The 14,857-nt window shown below is 37.6% G+C and overlaps 1 long non-coding RNA gene and 1 pseudogene across 1 annotated transcript; both read right to left on the reverse strand.

Moving 5' to 3' along the window:
• Positions 1 to 6,464: 6,464 nt before the first annotated feature.
• On the reverse strand, positions 6,465 to 6,624 carry LOC125096498 (uncharacterized; annotated as a pseudogene).
• A 2,068-nt stretch (positions 6,625 to 8,692) lies between these two features.
• LOC125096033 (uncharacterized) lies at positions 8,693 to 13,774 on the reverse strand. The gene is made up of 3 exons (XR_007126035.1): positions 13,710 to 13,774; positions 12,319 to 12,411; positions 8,693 to 8,848 (listed from the first exon to the last, which is right to left on the reverse strand). It is a non-coding gene; the product is annotated as an uncharacterized LOC125096033 (long non-coding RNA).
• Positions 13,775 to 14,857: the final 1,083 nt, after the last annotated feature.

A 14,857-nucleotide genomic window follows, 5' to 3' on the forward strand; every position in this document is an offset into this window, starting at 1 on the left:
TTCTAGGGATTAGGAACTGATATCCTTGGAGGGACAGTTTGCAACCTACTACAGTACTTACTCACAGTCCTTAACATATTTAGTGTTGAAGGAAAAGATAAAATAGCCTTCCATGTCCCAATTGTTCTAAGATTTAAGTCTTAAATTCCAATGGAAGCAACCATTCAACATTCCTCTAAAGATGACTCTAGCACCCTGTGTCACTGTGCTGTGACACACCATGTAGGTGTTGGAAGGGTCCTTGGGAATAAGTTATCACAAAGATTCTTGGAGTAATTTAGTGCTTACTTGTAGTGAAATGGATCATAAGAAATGTGAGAGAAAAGCCAATGCCATTTTGCATCTCCTACGGAGATTAAATCCAAAGGAGTTTTCTCTGTGGTCTCTCTGTGGAGGACTCTGTCTTAAAGCATTTCCTCACAGTTTGACTAAGATGGGTTAAAACTTCCAAAGTAGGGTTTTTCTTTGAACCACACACTAAATGCTGGGGATGGTTCTTTTACTCAGAACAAACAAAAACCAACCAAGATATATATCTTCTGTATTCCAGGCACTGTTCTAGGTTCTAGCTCACAATTATTAGATCTCTTGGAGGAAGTTCTACGCTAGGAATAAATAAAATAAATTCTAGGTGTTTTCTGGTCCTGCAGTGTATCAGTCTTACTCTGGAACATGGTCGCAGGGAAACCCTGAAGTGTTTTGGGCACTTGACATATGCTATAATCCCCAATTCTCACAACTCTGTGAGATAATATTATCATCAACCTTTTAACAAATAATAAATCATGGCTCAAGAGTTCCAATACATTTATGAAGTCATATGGCTAATTTGGAGTGGATCTGTGATTAGAATTCAGATGAGTCTGACCCCAATGCTCATGATTATTTTCTCATAACAACCTGACTGCCCAGAAATAGAATTGGAGGTTGGATGCCCTTACGTCCAATTTTGAGTTTACCACTATGCTATACACCACAAGGTCAATTCCTGAAAGAGGCCATTTCAGGATAAATAGGAGAATGCATCATTTTACCACTACATTTAAGAAGTTCATTTCCTTAAGATGCAGTAGTGTCCAAAACAGCAAATAAGTTTAGCTAAACTAGATCACAGGGCCATAAATATCAAGAAAATGTCTTCATGGAATATTACTCACCTTTTGAGGCTGCTGTTGTGGAGAATGGCCATGACCTTAGACAAATATCCTTAAGGACATTGATAAGGATGACCATCTTCCTGATTTCTTTTGTTTCAGATGAGCCATGAGAAATGTGTGCCATTCTTGCCTTTTCTAAGTTTAATGAAATGGCTCACTAATATTAGCAAGCTCTGAAAACATATTTTTCTGATTTACATGGCTTTAACATGAGTCAGAGCACAACTACGAATAGTAAAATTGTCTTATTAAGTCAATGGTAGAGTAAATGTTCTGGACATGCCAAGGACATGGCTACTGCCTTCTCTTCAACAATCCTTGGCATCCTAAGGATGTCACACAATTTCTTCCCACAGCGAGGGACAGATTCATGCTGTTACTTTTTTTTTTTTTTTTTTTTAAGCAATCTTGGTTGAAAGCACCAACAGTGATACAACTTGGTTCATTTTGTCATTTTTTACTCCCTTGAATTACTACATAAATATTAATAGCTAAACACATTGCAAACAGGTGGAGCTCATTCTGTCTCTGGAGCGCTGCCACCGTTATGTGATATCTCAGATGGGTGACGAGATTTTCCATGTGGGGAGGGCGGTCTGTCATTCCATGCCAACCCCATTGGACACACCCTTGGCTTGGAGTTCTTTATTTCCTGTGATATCTCTATGACAGCCTTCTTGGTCTTTTAACAGTTCATTCAGTAGAGTGGGAAGGAGTAACACACTCCACTTAAGAACCACATTCACTTCCCTGTATATCTGGTTACTTTTTTTCATACAGTGGCTGCTTCTGATAAGCTCATGGAAGAAAGCCCCCAATATTTAAAGGTACCTATCAGCTACAGATGAAATATTTGTTTACCAAACATTCAAAAATTGGTGTATGCTTGATGACCTATTCAAACTAAGGGAGTCACAGATTTATTATGGTAGGTAATATTATGCCAACGTCCCCTTTTTTGTCCCCTGATTTGCAAATACAAAGCTTAAACTATACACCCATTCAAAGTAAAAATGTATTATCTTACAGTTATCAATATGTAAGTGGCATAATTGTTTTCAAAGGCCTTAGGCATGTGGGCATAATATTCGTTTACCTTTTCATGCTGAATTATTTTCTTCATGTATGTTTACCTCCAATGCCCAGATATATTTCAAAATGAAATTCAGAAATCCGGCTGGACATAATGCTAGACGTGATGACTAGGTTATTCCTCTTGTGCCAGTAAAATTATTCATTTAAAATATATGTTTTTTCATGGGAAGCAAGCACATTTAGACTCGTTCTGGAATATGTTGAATGTATGTGATTGCGTGTGACGTGCTCTGACTAGAAAATGCAAGAGGCTCGGTGTACTTGAATTCCTCAACTGGTTTACAACAGATCCACAAATCTTGTTACAAAATTTTAAAAACTAGATTCATACGTCCAAATGGCCCATCTTTAAAACCTATACATTTAGAGGAGTTTCTGATTAACCCCTGCAGTTAGGCAAAATTTAAATTTTGTAATTTCGTGGAGGAGGTTTTAGTCCAAATCAAGAGGCAAAGTTGTATTTCTCTTGTCATCTCATTGATTATTTATCACATGTTTAATGAAAAGCAAACTATTGAGGTAAAAGCATAGCTTTTATTTCTCCAACGTAAACATCCTTGACATTAATACTTTTGGTATTGGGTTAAAAATCTGCATTAAAATTAATTAGTAGTCCTGTCAGATCTGAAATGGTCAGTTTTTAGGATCTTTTTCCTTCTCTACTTTTAGCTTAGATGTGGCTCCGTCCCCATTTTCTCTACCAGTTGAGCACTGTCTGGGGTACAGGGTCCTCCTCAAGATGGGTTCCAAATGTGCTTCTTAGGGAGAGAGAGCCCATAACTTCCATCCATGTACATAGGAATCTATGACAATCTACCGTATAAGTCCATACACTTACATAATTCAAACCATGGTAGAAGGCGTCCAGAGAAATGTAAACCAACAGATTATGTTAGGATGGGAACATGGCTTCCATTTTCATCCAGCTTTGTACATGCAGACTGTTTTGTTGCAGGAAAGAGGAGCCCAGCGTGACCTAGGACTTCTGGTCCTCAGGAGAGCCTTTCGTTCAGAGGGGTGTCTGCCCCAGAGATCTGATAAAACTCCAACAGATATTCAGGTGTATTTTAACTTTTTCTTATTCTCATAAATACTGTTAAACTTATCCACTCCTAAACATGAGTTGAGCAATCTCAAAGAAACCTGATCTCTTAGTCATAGCTGCCTTGTGTCCTCATGGGAACCCCTGTCAGTAGGTATAAGAGAGTATTGGGCTGTTCATTGGAGAGCCTGGGTGCCAGTCGGATTCTCCTGCTGGTTAGCTGGTGACTCCAAATAAGTCACATTCAGGACCTCATTTTCCTCATATGTTGTTTTGAAGAAGACATTGGATGGAGTTCAATGGACCCAGATTCAAATTCCTGGCCTGTCACATACTATTGTGTAGACTGGGGCAAGGTGTCTATTTTGTGTCCTCAGTCTTTCCATTTGTTGGAAAATCTGTACACCGTGGAATTATTTCAATAATTAGATGAGGTAAATCAGATAAGGGGTTAGCATGAGACTTGACACGTGATAAGCATTGCAGTTGTTATCCAGAAAGGTCAATTTAGTGATAGTTCTTAAGGATTAAAGTTTTGTTTTCCTGACTTATAGTTACCCCATCATTTTCTTTTTCTCATAAGCTCAAAAAAAAAAAAGTAAATATCACTCGGGGCGCCTGGGTGGCTCAGTGGGTTAAAGCCTCTGCCTTCGGCTCAGGTCATGATCCCAGATTTCTGGGATCGAGCCCCGCATCCAGCTCTCTGCTCCGTGGGGAGCCTGCTTCCTCCTCTTTCTCTGCCTGCCTCTCTGCCTACTTGTGATCTCTGTCTGTCAAATAAATAAATAAAATCTTTAAAAAAAGAAAAAGTAAATATCACTCACTTGTAGCAAGTGATATTCTGTCCTTTTCTTCTATACCTTGATTTTGCTTCTACCATGTGCAAACCTCAAAAGGATACTTGTTAAATAAAGATGGAGCAGGGGCGTGGATGCATAAGGAGAGCACTGAGTGAGGGGGACCATGGTATAGGCCAAATGACTGGTCAGTGGGTCTGGGGAAGTTCAACTTGAAGAAGCAGTGTGGCTCAAAGCAAACAAAAGGTGGTCATGGAATACTTAAAAGAAGGCTTTATGAAAGTCTCTGCTCATGTTCCCATGATGCTCAGGGGTAGGTGTGTGACAAGGTGAGTGGGGGTTACATGAGAACAGAATTTGTCTCTCTGTAAGTAACACCACTTTTAATGTCAGAATTCACCCAAAAATGAAAACATCAGATTACTTAGGGGTGCACTGTTTTTCAGTGGTAAGAGATTTCGAACTTGACATAAGCCCCACCAAAATAATTTGCTATTGAAGAAAATTTTTTTTCCTGTATTTAAACCAAAATCTGTCTTTATATATTTTCTTTTTCACTTCCAATTTTTCACATCTATGTTTTTTTTTTTTAAAGATTTTATTTATTTATTTGACAGAGAGAAATCACAAGTAAGCAGAGAGGCAGGCAGAGAGAGAGGAGGAAGCAGGCTCCTTGCTGAGCAGAGAGCCCGATGTGGGGCTCGAACCCAGGACCTGGGATCATGACCTGAGCCAAAGGCAGCGGCTTTAACCCACTGAGCCACCCAGGCGCCCCTCACATCTATGTTTTAAATTAATGATTCAGTCGACTGTTCTTTGTAATGCCATTAATGACTTTCTAATTCCTGAAGCTAGTAAGCAAACATTCAGTTCTTAAATATGTTACATCTGGTTTTCAGTGCATACTCAATAAATGTTATTGTTATAACACCATCTTATTCTTATTCAAAAATATGAGATTTTTGTCATAATTGACCTTGATTTTTCTTGAAACTTTCTCTGATTTCTATAAATTCATTTCTGAAATCAACATTTCAAATATCTTGAGTCTTTTTTTTTTTTTTTTGGATGTTCTTAGGTTCTTTTATTTCCTTGACATTGAAATATAGGTGGGCACAGCTCTTGATTCTTCTTTTCCCTAGGTTAACTTATTCCCTAGGTTAACATCTCAACAAGGGTGCACGAAGAGAAGGAAACTTTAATGCCCTAGTTGTCCATTCTATGTACTGACTTAACTTTTTTCCTGTGCATTTGGAATAATGCCAGCTATGTACCATCCTTGGGAGAATTGAGAAAGTGGTAATTGAAATCGTTTTCTTTACGATTTAATTCCTGCAGGGGTGCCTGGGTGGCTCAGTTGGTTAAGTTTCTGCCTTCAGCTCAGGTCATGATCCCAGGGTCCTGGGATGGAGCCCCACATTGGGTTCCCTGCTCAGCGCAGAGCCTGCTTCTCCCTCTCCCTGCTGCTCCCCCTGCTTGTGCTGTCTCTCTCTGTGTCAAATAAATAAATAAAACCTTAAAAAAAAAAAAAGATTTAATTCCTGCATGGAATTCAGACTGAAAAAGGTAACTCTCCAAGATCTCTCTGGCCCAGACCACTGAAGACACATTCCCAACATCTTACTAGCCACTACCTGGACAAACGGGAGCCCTTCAAACCTGGTATTTTCTCCTAAAAGCTTTCTCGTCATCTTCATGCATAAAGATAAACAACTGTTCAATCACTCGCTCCAAAAGTTCAGGAGGAATCCTGGGCTCTTTTCTCCCTGAAACTTGAAGAGATTAGCTACTAAATATGTCTCAGATCAGTTGCCTTCTGTCTGTCCATTGGCTATGTTTAGCTCTTAATTACTTTTTATTTGGACTATTATCAGAGGGAAGTAGCCCTATATCTATATTTCTTGCTGCATGAAATATCACCTAACCATCATCATCATTTTAACCTATCCTTCAAAACTGTCAAAATGATCTCTTCTGAACATAAATAAGATCTATATTCATTTGGTTCGATCTTGGCTCATTCATTGGCATGGCACACAAAGTTTTCCATTGGCCAACGCAGGTTAACTTTCCCAACCCCCTGGGACAGTCTGTCTTCTCCTCCTGCTAGACTACTTGAAATTCTTTGAATGTACAACATTTTTTTTTTCCCTTAGTTCTTATGTTTGCTATTACCCTTTCCTAAATGCCATTCACCTCTTTATCTATCTGGTGAACTTTACCCTTCCGTCGATATTTAATTTAAATTCACCATTCTCATTAAAATACTTTGATCCCCCAGTTGATTAGTATTGAGTAGAATGTCTGGAACATAAAAAAAATCTTAATAAGTATTAAATTTGATATATATTATTTTTAAAATTGGGCTAAAATTGGAATATAACATATTAGTTTCAGATGTACAACAAATACACAATTGACCCTGGAACCTTGAACAGTGCAGGGTTAGGGGCATTGACAAAATCTGTGTATAACTTTCAGCTCCCCATAAACTGAACTACACTTGATCTTAGCCAAAAGGCCAGGAAGCTATCCCCTCTGATAAACTGAACTACTAGTAACCCACTATTGACCAGAAGCCTTACCAATGACTTAAGTAGTCAAACAATTAATATGTATTTTGTATGTCTTAAATATTTTATACTGTATTCTTAAAATAACATAAGAATTACTTTAAAATTAAAAAACCATAAGGAAGAGAAGATAACTGATAATAGTATGCTGTACTTGTCAAAAAAAAAATCTTTGGATAAGTGAACATGCCTGGTTCAAATCAGTGTTGTTCTAAGGTCATCTGCATTGTGAAATGACCACTACAATAAGTCTAGTAAATATTTTATTAATAACGTGTTACATTATGATTATGTTATTGAAGATGGGATGGAGGCTCTGGATATGAGGTTGTTGCAACATAATTCTAGGTGTCTCCTAAGATTCCTTGGTTCTATGATTTATTTTCAACTGTTTAGAGTGCTGCTGGGTGTTATAGGCAACTAATGAATCACTGAACACTGCATCAAAAACTAAAGAGGCACTACTATATGTTGGCTAATTGAATTTAAATAAAAAAATATCGTTAAAAAAAGACACACACACAAGAGAATGGTATTTATTTCCTTTTTTGCTGATGTCTTTACATTCTTTGCCCCATGTTCCCACTGACCAACTAAAATGTTAAAGTTTTCCATGTTGATCTGTAAATGCTGTCCATATTTAAATAAACTAATTCATCATGATAAGAAAAAAAATAGAAAAATCTAATATTAATTCAATTTCTATTTTCCTTTGGTTAACATGACAAAAACACATTAAGACCTCAACAATATTTCTCAATTGACTAGGCTTGAGATCCTGGAATTAATATTGCAATCCTAACTCTAAAAATATAATGTCATATTGACATTTCAAAAAATACATCTTCTAGCTCACTGGCACTTCAATGGAATTCTATATCCATGAAGGTTCCTCATTTATTTTGTGCCCAGTATAAGGCATATTTTATAGCATTTAAACATTAAATCACATTTTATTACTTCTCTCACCTAGCCCTAGGGTCTATTTTAGGTTCGAACAATTCAAAGTCAGTGTTCTTGCCTTACCTTATGGGGGAAGAATCCTGGAAAAGAAAATCTCTATTTTTTTTTTTTTAATCAAAATGTGTCCTTAAATCTCTCTCTACCCCACCATAGTGCTCTGTGTTTTTACTTTCCTCTTTCCCTCTCCCTCTCTGCTGACATTAGCATAAAAATGTGCTACCCTAACTAAGCAGTCTGCTAACTGATAAGCTATCAAAAAATCATCTGTTATTTTTATAGCTCAAAGGCAGATGCCATTTCAAGAACTAGAGTTGAATGAGTAGGGTTTGTTAGTGCTTTTTAGATTCATCATTGTAAACTTGAGGTATTTTAAAATGGAATGATTGGAGGCTTGAAATATTATCCCATGAGCAATCAAGCTTTAGAATTTTGCTAGCCTTAAATTTTTGTCTGCATAAAATCATTTCATATCACATTGTATCATAAAGAATCTTGGTTGTTGTCTAATGTTTGTATGGAAAAATCTTTCCTGCATTAAATCAGACCATTGTAATTATCCAGGAAAACTGATCAGAACATCCCCTTCTTTTCCAGCAGGGGCCCCCTTTGCCATGAGATGCTGTTCAAAGGGTCTCTGAAACAGGAAACTTGTGCTTGGTAAACAACTGTCTTCTCAGGTTGCTTTTCTGAATTGCTTTGGGCATAACAAGGAGGCACTCTTTTTAGAAGCGGGTCAGTTCCTGGTCCCAGGCCTCAAGACCCCTGAGATTGCTCTTGGAGGTCTGGATGAGAAGTCCATTTGAATAAAAGAATTTATTTAAAAACCAGGCAACTTGGCCTGCCAAGATTTGTCACTGTTATAAACTGATTTTGTGTCACAGAAGCTAGTCGCCCATTAAAATATCACCCACTTACATAAAAAAAGTCATGATTCTCAGGAAAGGAAAAGGAAACCACAAATGGTGGAAAGGAAGATGAACTATTTAATAACACAGATATCAGAGCAGTAAACATGACAGTGTATCAAGATGTATATATGATTATGGTCCAGTATATTTTATATTGTGCAGTCATCCAGCAGTGCCCCGACAGAGTGAAATTTGAATGTGTTTTAATTTCCTGATCAGTAAACAATTTGGAGCAGATGATCTCAACAGTTCTTAAAATCTAGACATCGTTGTCATCTTCAGTGCATCATTCTTCACAAATAACCACCAACATCTTATGGAGACGAAACGAAATATGTGGGTATATACTATGGTTAGATGATTATTTTTAAATCAAATAATATTTTAAATTACACACATGTTCAATGATTGCATGCTTGTTGTAAAACTTCAAATAATACAGAAATATATTTAATAAAAAGATATTCTCTCCCTCTCTACATTTACTCAAAACCAAATTCTGCCAATAATTTATATGTATCCTTGAGGGTCTTCTACCGTGTGTTCATAGCATATCTGTCTTTCTATCTCTCTACCTACCTGCCCACCTACCCCTGTGGGGTTTGTGACATCATGCAGTTTTATTTCATTTTTAGGGAGGTGTCATCTCATATACACCTAAAACTCAGGAGTCAGACGTCCTGAATGCAAAATCTATAACCTTCCATGAGTCACTTAGCCCTCTGTGCTTCAGGTCCCTCACATTTCACAGATGTATAATAATGGTACTTACCTCAAAGAATGTTTGTAAGAAATGTCTGTGTGTGTTTCATAGTTCTATTTCTCATATTGATTATATAGATGAAAAACTTTGCATTATTCCTAGCATAAAATAAATATTGCATTAGTGTTATTTTTTTTACTCCAATGTCCTCTTTCTATGTAATAATATAGCTTATATCTTTCCAGATCACTCCATAAAGATCTATCATATTCATTTCAAATGCTATATAGTATTCTCGACCCTGGAAGTAATTTATTTGACTACTTTCCTATAGATGGAACTTTAGCTCTTTTCCTTTCCTTTTTTTTTTTTTTTTGCAATTAGCATAATGTAATGAGTATCTCTGTGTGTGTATGTCTGTCTTTCTGTCTGCATTTATGTGCCTGTCTATAACATAGTTTCTTAGAAATGGAATTGCTAGATCAAATAGTATCAATATTAATTATTTGTTAGAAACTCTTGAATTACTCTCCAAAATGCTTTAGAAATTTGCATTTACACCAACAATGAGTACAAGTGCCTTTACAACCTCCCTGACATCCTTTACTGCAACCAATCCATTTCTTACAACTTCTTAATATTACAATTTTGTTTCAAATTGCATTTCTCTCAGTGGTGCATTTGGGCATTACCAGCTAAGTAGAGTGTTACAACTTCTGAATTTCATGTAATCTGATAGGCAAAAAATAATAATAATAATTTTTTTCAATTTTGCATTTCTCTGATTAGTAGTGAGGTTGGGTATCTTTTCATGAATCATGTTTATGTTTGTTTTTTTCTTTAAATTAATTTTTATGATCTAATACTATAGATATTAATCATTTGAATCACATGTGAAACAATTTTTCCAATTCTTTTACCTGTTTTTAAATTTAATGTGTTGTTTTATTATAAAAGCTTTACATTTTAATGTTTTTAAAAAGACAGTATTATTTTTAATGGCTTCTGCATTTTGTGTTCTGTTGTGAGATAACAGAAAATTTATACATTGGCCTCTGCCCCCTCTTCCCACAGCCACAGAGCTCTTAAAACCCTTGTAAATTCCTAAGTGATAAGAGAACTAGGAGCATCTATTGTTCTAATATTTACTTTGACCCCATCCCTGACACAGGGCTCCTAAAAACCCTGTGAATTCTTAAGTGATAAGAATTATGGGAGCATCTTTTGTTCTAATGAGGTGACAGTGGGGGTGGACTCCTGGATGGGGACTGGTCACCGGCAAGACCAAGTCATGATTAATAATTGGTCATATAGGGGGGATGCCTCTATAAAATCCCAGTAAGATGGGGTTCAGAGAGCCGCTAAGTCGATAAATCCACACTGGAGGGGTGATGCATCCCAACTCCCCAGGGACAGACAGAAGCTTCTGTACTGGGGACCCTCCCAGACCTTTCGTAATCTGTTCATAGGACTGTTCATTCATATTCTTTATCAAATTCTTTAGTAAACTGGTAAATGTGTTTCCGTGAGTTCTGTGAGTGATTCTAGCAAATTATTTGAATACAAGGAGAGCGGGGTTGGGGGGGGGGGTGGAATTGGAGTCTCTGATCTATAGCAGATTGGTCAGAAGCCCCAGCTCTGCAGTGGGGATGGGGCATGGGGGGGGGGCGGGTCAGCCTTGTGGGCGCAAGCCCTCACCTGAGAAATCTGACGCTATCCTCAGGTACTGCCAGAATAGAGTTAAATTACAGGACCCCCAGCTGGTGGTATTGAGAATTGCCTGATGTGGGGGAAAAACCCGAACACATTTGGTGACCATCATCCGTGTCAGAAGTGAAGTGTTCTTGGGGCATCTGGGTGGCTCAGTCATTAAGCATCTGCTATTGGTTCAGGTTATGATCCCAGCATCCTGGGATCGAGCCCCGCATCGGGCTCCCTGCTCAGTGGGAAGCCTGCTTCTCCCTCTCTGACTCCCCCTGCTTGTGTTCCCTCTCTTGCTGTGTCTCTCTCTGTTAAATAAATAAAATCTTAAAAAAAAAAAAAAAAATGAAATGTTCTCTGGGAGTAGTAAAGGAGACACACAGGAGAGAAACACAGTGGGAAAAAAGTGGATTTTTTCCTTTACGCTGAATAATATAGATCAATACTCCTCTACTTTTGGTAAATTTTAAACGTGTCACCCTTGAATCCCTCTGAAAGTTATGTTTCTATATGATAAAATGTGAGGTTTTTGGTGTGAGAGAGAAATCTGTTTTACTTCCCCCATATAAAGAGCCACATCTAATACCAGTTATTAAATAGTCTATCTTTTCCTTAATTATTTAAAATGCCATCATATCACATACCAAACTCCATGTATGATGAGTGTAATTCTTTGCTCTCTCTTCTATTCTATTAATGCTTATCTAGTCTTGTTACAGTACCACATGTTTTTAATTGAAATAGTTATACAGAATATTTTAATACCTGTCAGGGCATTATTATTACCACAGGGGATTTTTTCAAAATTTTTTTTCCAAAATCCTCTTCCAAATTAACTTAGTAATCAACATATCAATTTCTGTAACACCAAATTGGAATTCTGATTGGAACTGCATTAAATTTATAGATTAATTTAGTGTAATTTTTTCAGTCTTAGATTCATTTGAATCATTCCATTCAGGTACACATTATTCATTTCCTTCTGTTCTTCTTTCTTTCTTTTTTTTTTTTTTTTTTTTGAGAGTGAGAGAGCGAGAGAGCAAGCAGGTGGAAGGGGGCAGAAGGAGAGAAAGAGAGACTCCCGAGCAGGCTTCACCCACAGTGTGGAGTCCCACACGGGGCTAGATCTTCTGACCCTGAGATCAGAACCTGAGCTGAAATCAAGAGTCAGGAGGCTGAACTAACTGAGCAGCCCAGGGGCCCTATTTTATTTCTGCCTTATTATCTCAGCTAATTTGAATTTGACTTTATCTGTCCTGGAACATGGTGTTTATTTCGATTTCCATCTACTGTGTATTATGTCCCTCATTACCATTTTGTAATTCTTTATGGAATAATAGCAATAATAAACTATAAACTTACCCAAAGATAGCACTTACTTTTTGCCCAGCACTTTTCCACCAGCTTTACACATATCTGTTCATTTAATCCTTTCAGCAACTCCGCAGTGGTTAGTACTATTGTCTGCACTTCTAACACATGAAGAAAGGGAAGGGCTTTGGAAAAGTTGCCGAGGGTCACACAGCCAGGATGCACGAAAGCCGAGATTCGCACCCAGGCGGCTGGCTCCAGCATCATTGTCCTTAAGGACTGTTGAGATATTTTATGATTATATCTCTTGGATCATGATACTTTGTGTTGCAACTGAGACTGTGATTTTTTTTTTCCTATTAAAATTTCTAATGGCTTATTGATAACATATATAGAAAAGCTATTTTTTGGCGAGGTCTTGTGTTATAACCATATCTATTAAAGACAGTTTTAAATATCAAATATGGTGCTGCTTTATGTCCAAAATTAAGCAAAGTCTCAATCAGTAGGTACTTAGTTTTACTTCCAACTTGCCAGTGGAATGACTGGTCTCTTTTGGAGTTTGTCAGAAAAAACGAGAGTGCAAAGAGTCTTCTTTCTTATTCTGTCTTCCAAAAAATAATGGAATTTTTCACTCATTTATCAAACCTTTATTGAACACAAATGGAAGCTATGCTCATTGTAGCATATGGACAAGATGAATGTGAAATATGATTGCAAATTGATAGTTTGTCACTAATGAGGGCTTTTTAAAAGTCAGTATTGAAAATCATTATGCGATGAATATTTGTTGATCCTGTATTTAAATTAAAGCTTTTAAAAACATTATTATGAATAAAATTATGACATGAGATGTTACTGCATGACATCTCGGGGGGAAGGGATCATCCATGATTTTTACTGTCCTGTCTGTATCTCTTATTCTCTTTTTCTTATCCCTATACCTGTCCCTGTTCCTAAGCTTTCATTTTACTTAGAATGCTTTTCTGCCCGGTGAAAACATCACGCGAGCAACGTGACTTCCACTGAAAGCACACAAAACAAAGGGATGATGTCACTGAGATGGCAGAAAAGGAAGCCTTAGACTCTCCATCCTCACATGAAAACACCCACTTAATGATACACAGATCAACTCCCTTTGTGAGACAACTAGGAAACAAGAGGTTCCTGCATCCCATGTGAACATGCATCCGGGTACATTGAAGCTAACGGGATAATCTGTGGCCCTCACTCAGCACAGTCCCTCCCTTAGCTCAGCGTGGCACAATTGTGACAAAACTCCCAGCTCCTCCATAGGGAGGGAAGGAGAAAACTAAAACCTAAGTGTAACGCGCAGACTTTTCTGGGCGCTGCTCAAGGAACCAATTTCTGTCTTGCCTCAATCTAAGCCCTGACGGGGGTGGGCGCCAGGTTGGAGGCTGCTGAGACAAGGCAGATTTGTGCTGGTTGCGTTACTCACCATAGTTCTTCCTGGGTCAGCACAGAACAAGTGGGAGAAAACTCCCAACGTCAGGTCGTTTCCCTGATAAACACAGATGCAAAAATCTTCAAGAAAATACCAGCAATAGAATCCAACAGCACATTAAAAGGATTGTAAATCATCACCAAGGGGATTTATCACTACAATACAAGGATAGTTCACCATAAGAACAGCGATCCCATGAGAAGATCTGTACACTAAAAACTATAAAACATTGATGAAAGAAATTGAGAATGTATAAGTGGAAAGTATTCTGAGTTCATGGGTTAGAAGAATTAATATTGTTCAAATGTCCCTACTTCCCAAGGGGATATATATACTTTATTTTTTATTACTATTTTTTTTTTTTAGAGAGAGAGAGGGATGGGACAGTTAAGGGAGAGGGAACAAGAGAATCTTAAGCAGGCGCCATAGCCAGCATGGAGCCCGGTGCAGGGATCAATTTCATGACACTCACAACTGGAAGATCATGACCTCAGCTGAAGTCAAGAATCAGATGATTAACCAACTGAGCCACCCAGGCTCCCCAGGGATATAGACTTTCTTTTCTTTTCTTTTTAGTTTTTTTTTTTTAATTATTTAAATTCAATTTAGTTAGCATATAGTTTATTATTAGTTTCAGGGTAGAATTTAGTGGTTAATCAGTTGCATATACCACCCAGTGCTCCTTACATCAAGTGCCCTCCTTAATGCCCATCACCCAATTACCCCATCCCCCCACTTCCCCTCCAGCAACCCTCAGTTTGTTCCCTATAGTCTAGAGTCTCTTAGAGTTTGCCTCCCTCTCTGTTGTTATTTTATTTTACTTTTCCTTCCTTTCCCCTATGTTCATCTGTTTTGTTTCTTAAATTCCACATATGAGTGAAGTTGTATGGTCTTTGTCTTTCTCTGACTGACTTATTTCACTTAGCTGAATATCTTCTACTATAATCCACGTCATTGCAAATGACAAGATTTCATTCTTTTTGATGGCTGAGTGATATTCCTGTGTGTGTGTGTGTGTGTGTGTGTGTGTGTATGACATCTTCTTTATCAATTCGTCTGTCAATGGACATCTAGGCTCTTTCCATATTTTGACTATTGTGGACGTTTCTCCTATAAACATTGGGGAGTAGTGCCTTGTCAAA

This window comes from Lutra lutra, chromosome 3 (assembly GCF_902655055.1).
Source record: "Lutra lutra chromosome 3, mLutLut1.2, whole genome shotgun sequence".
Lineage (NCBI taxonomy): Eukaryota > Metazoa > Chordata > Mammalia > Carnivora > Mustelidae > Lutra > Lutra lutra.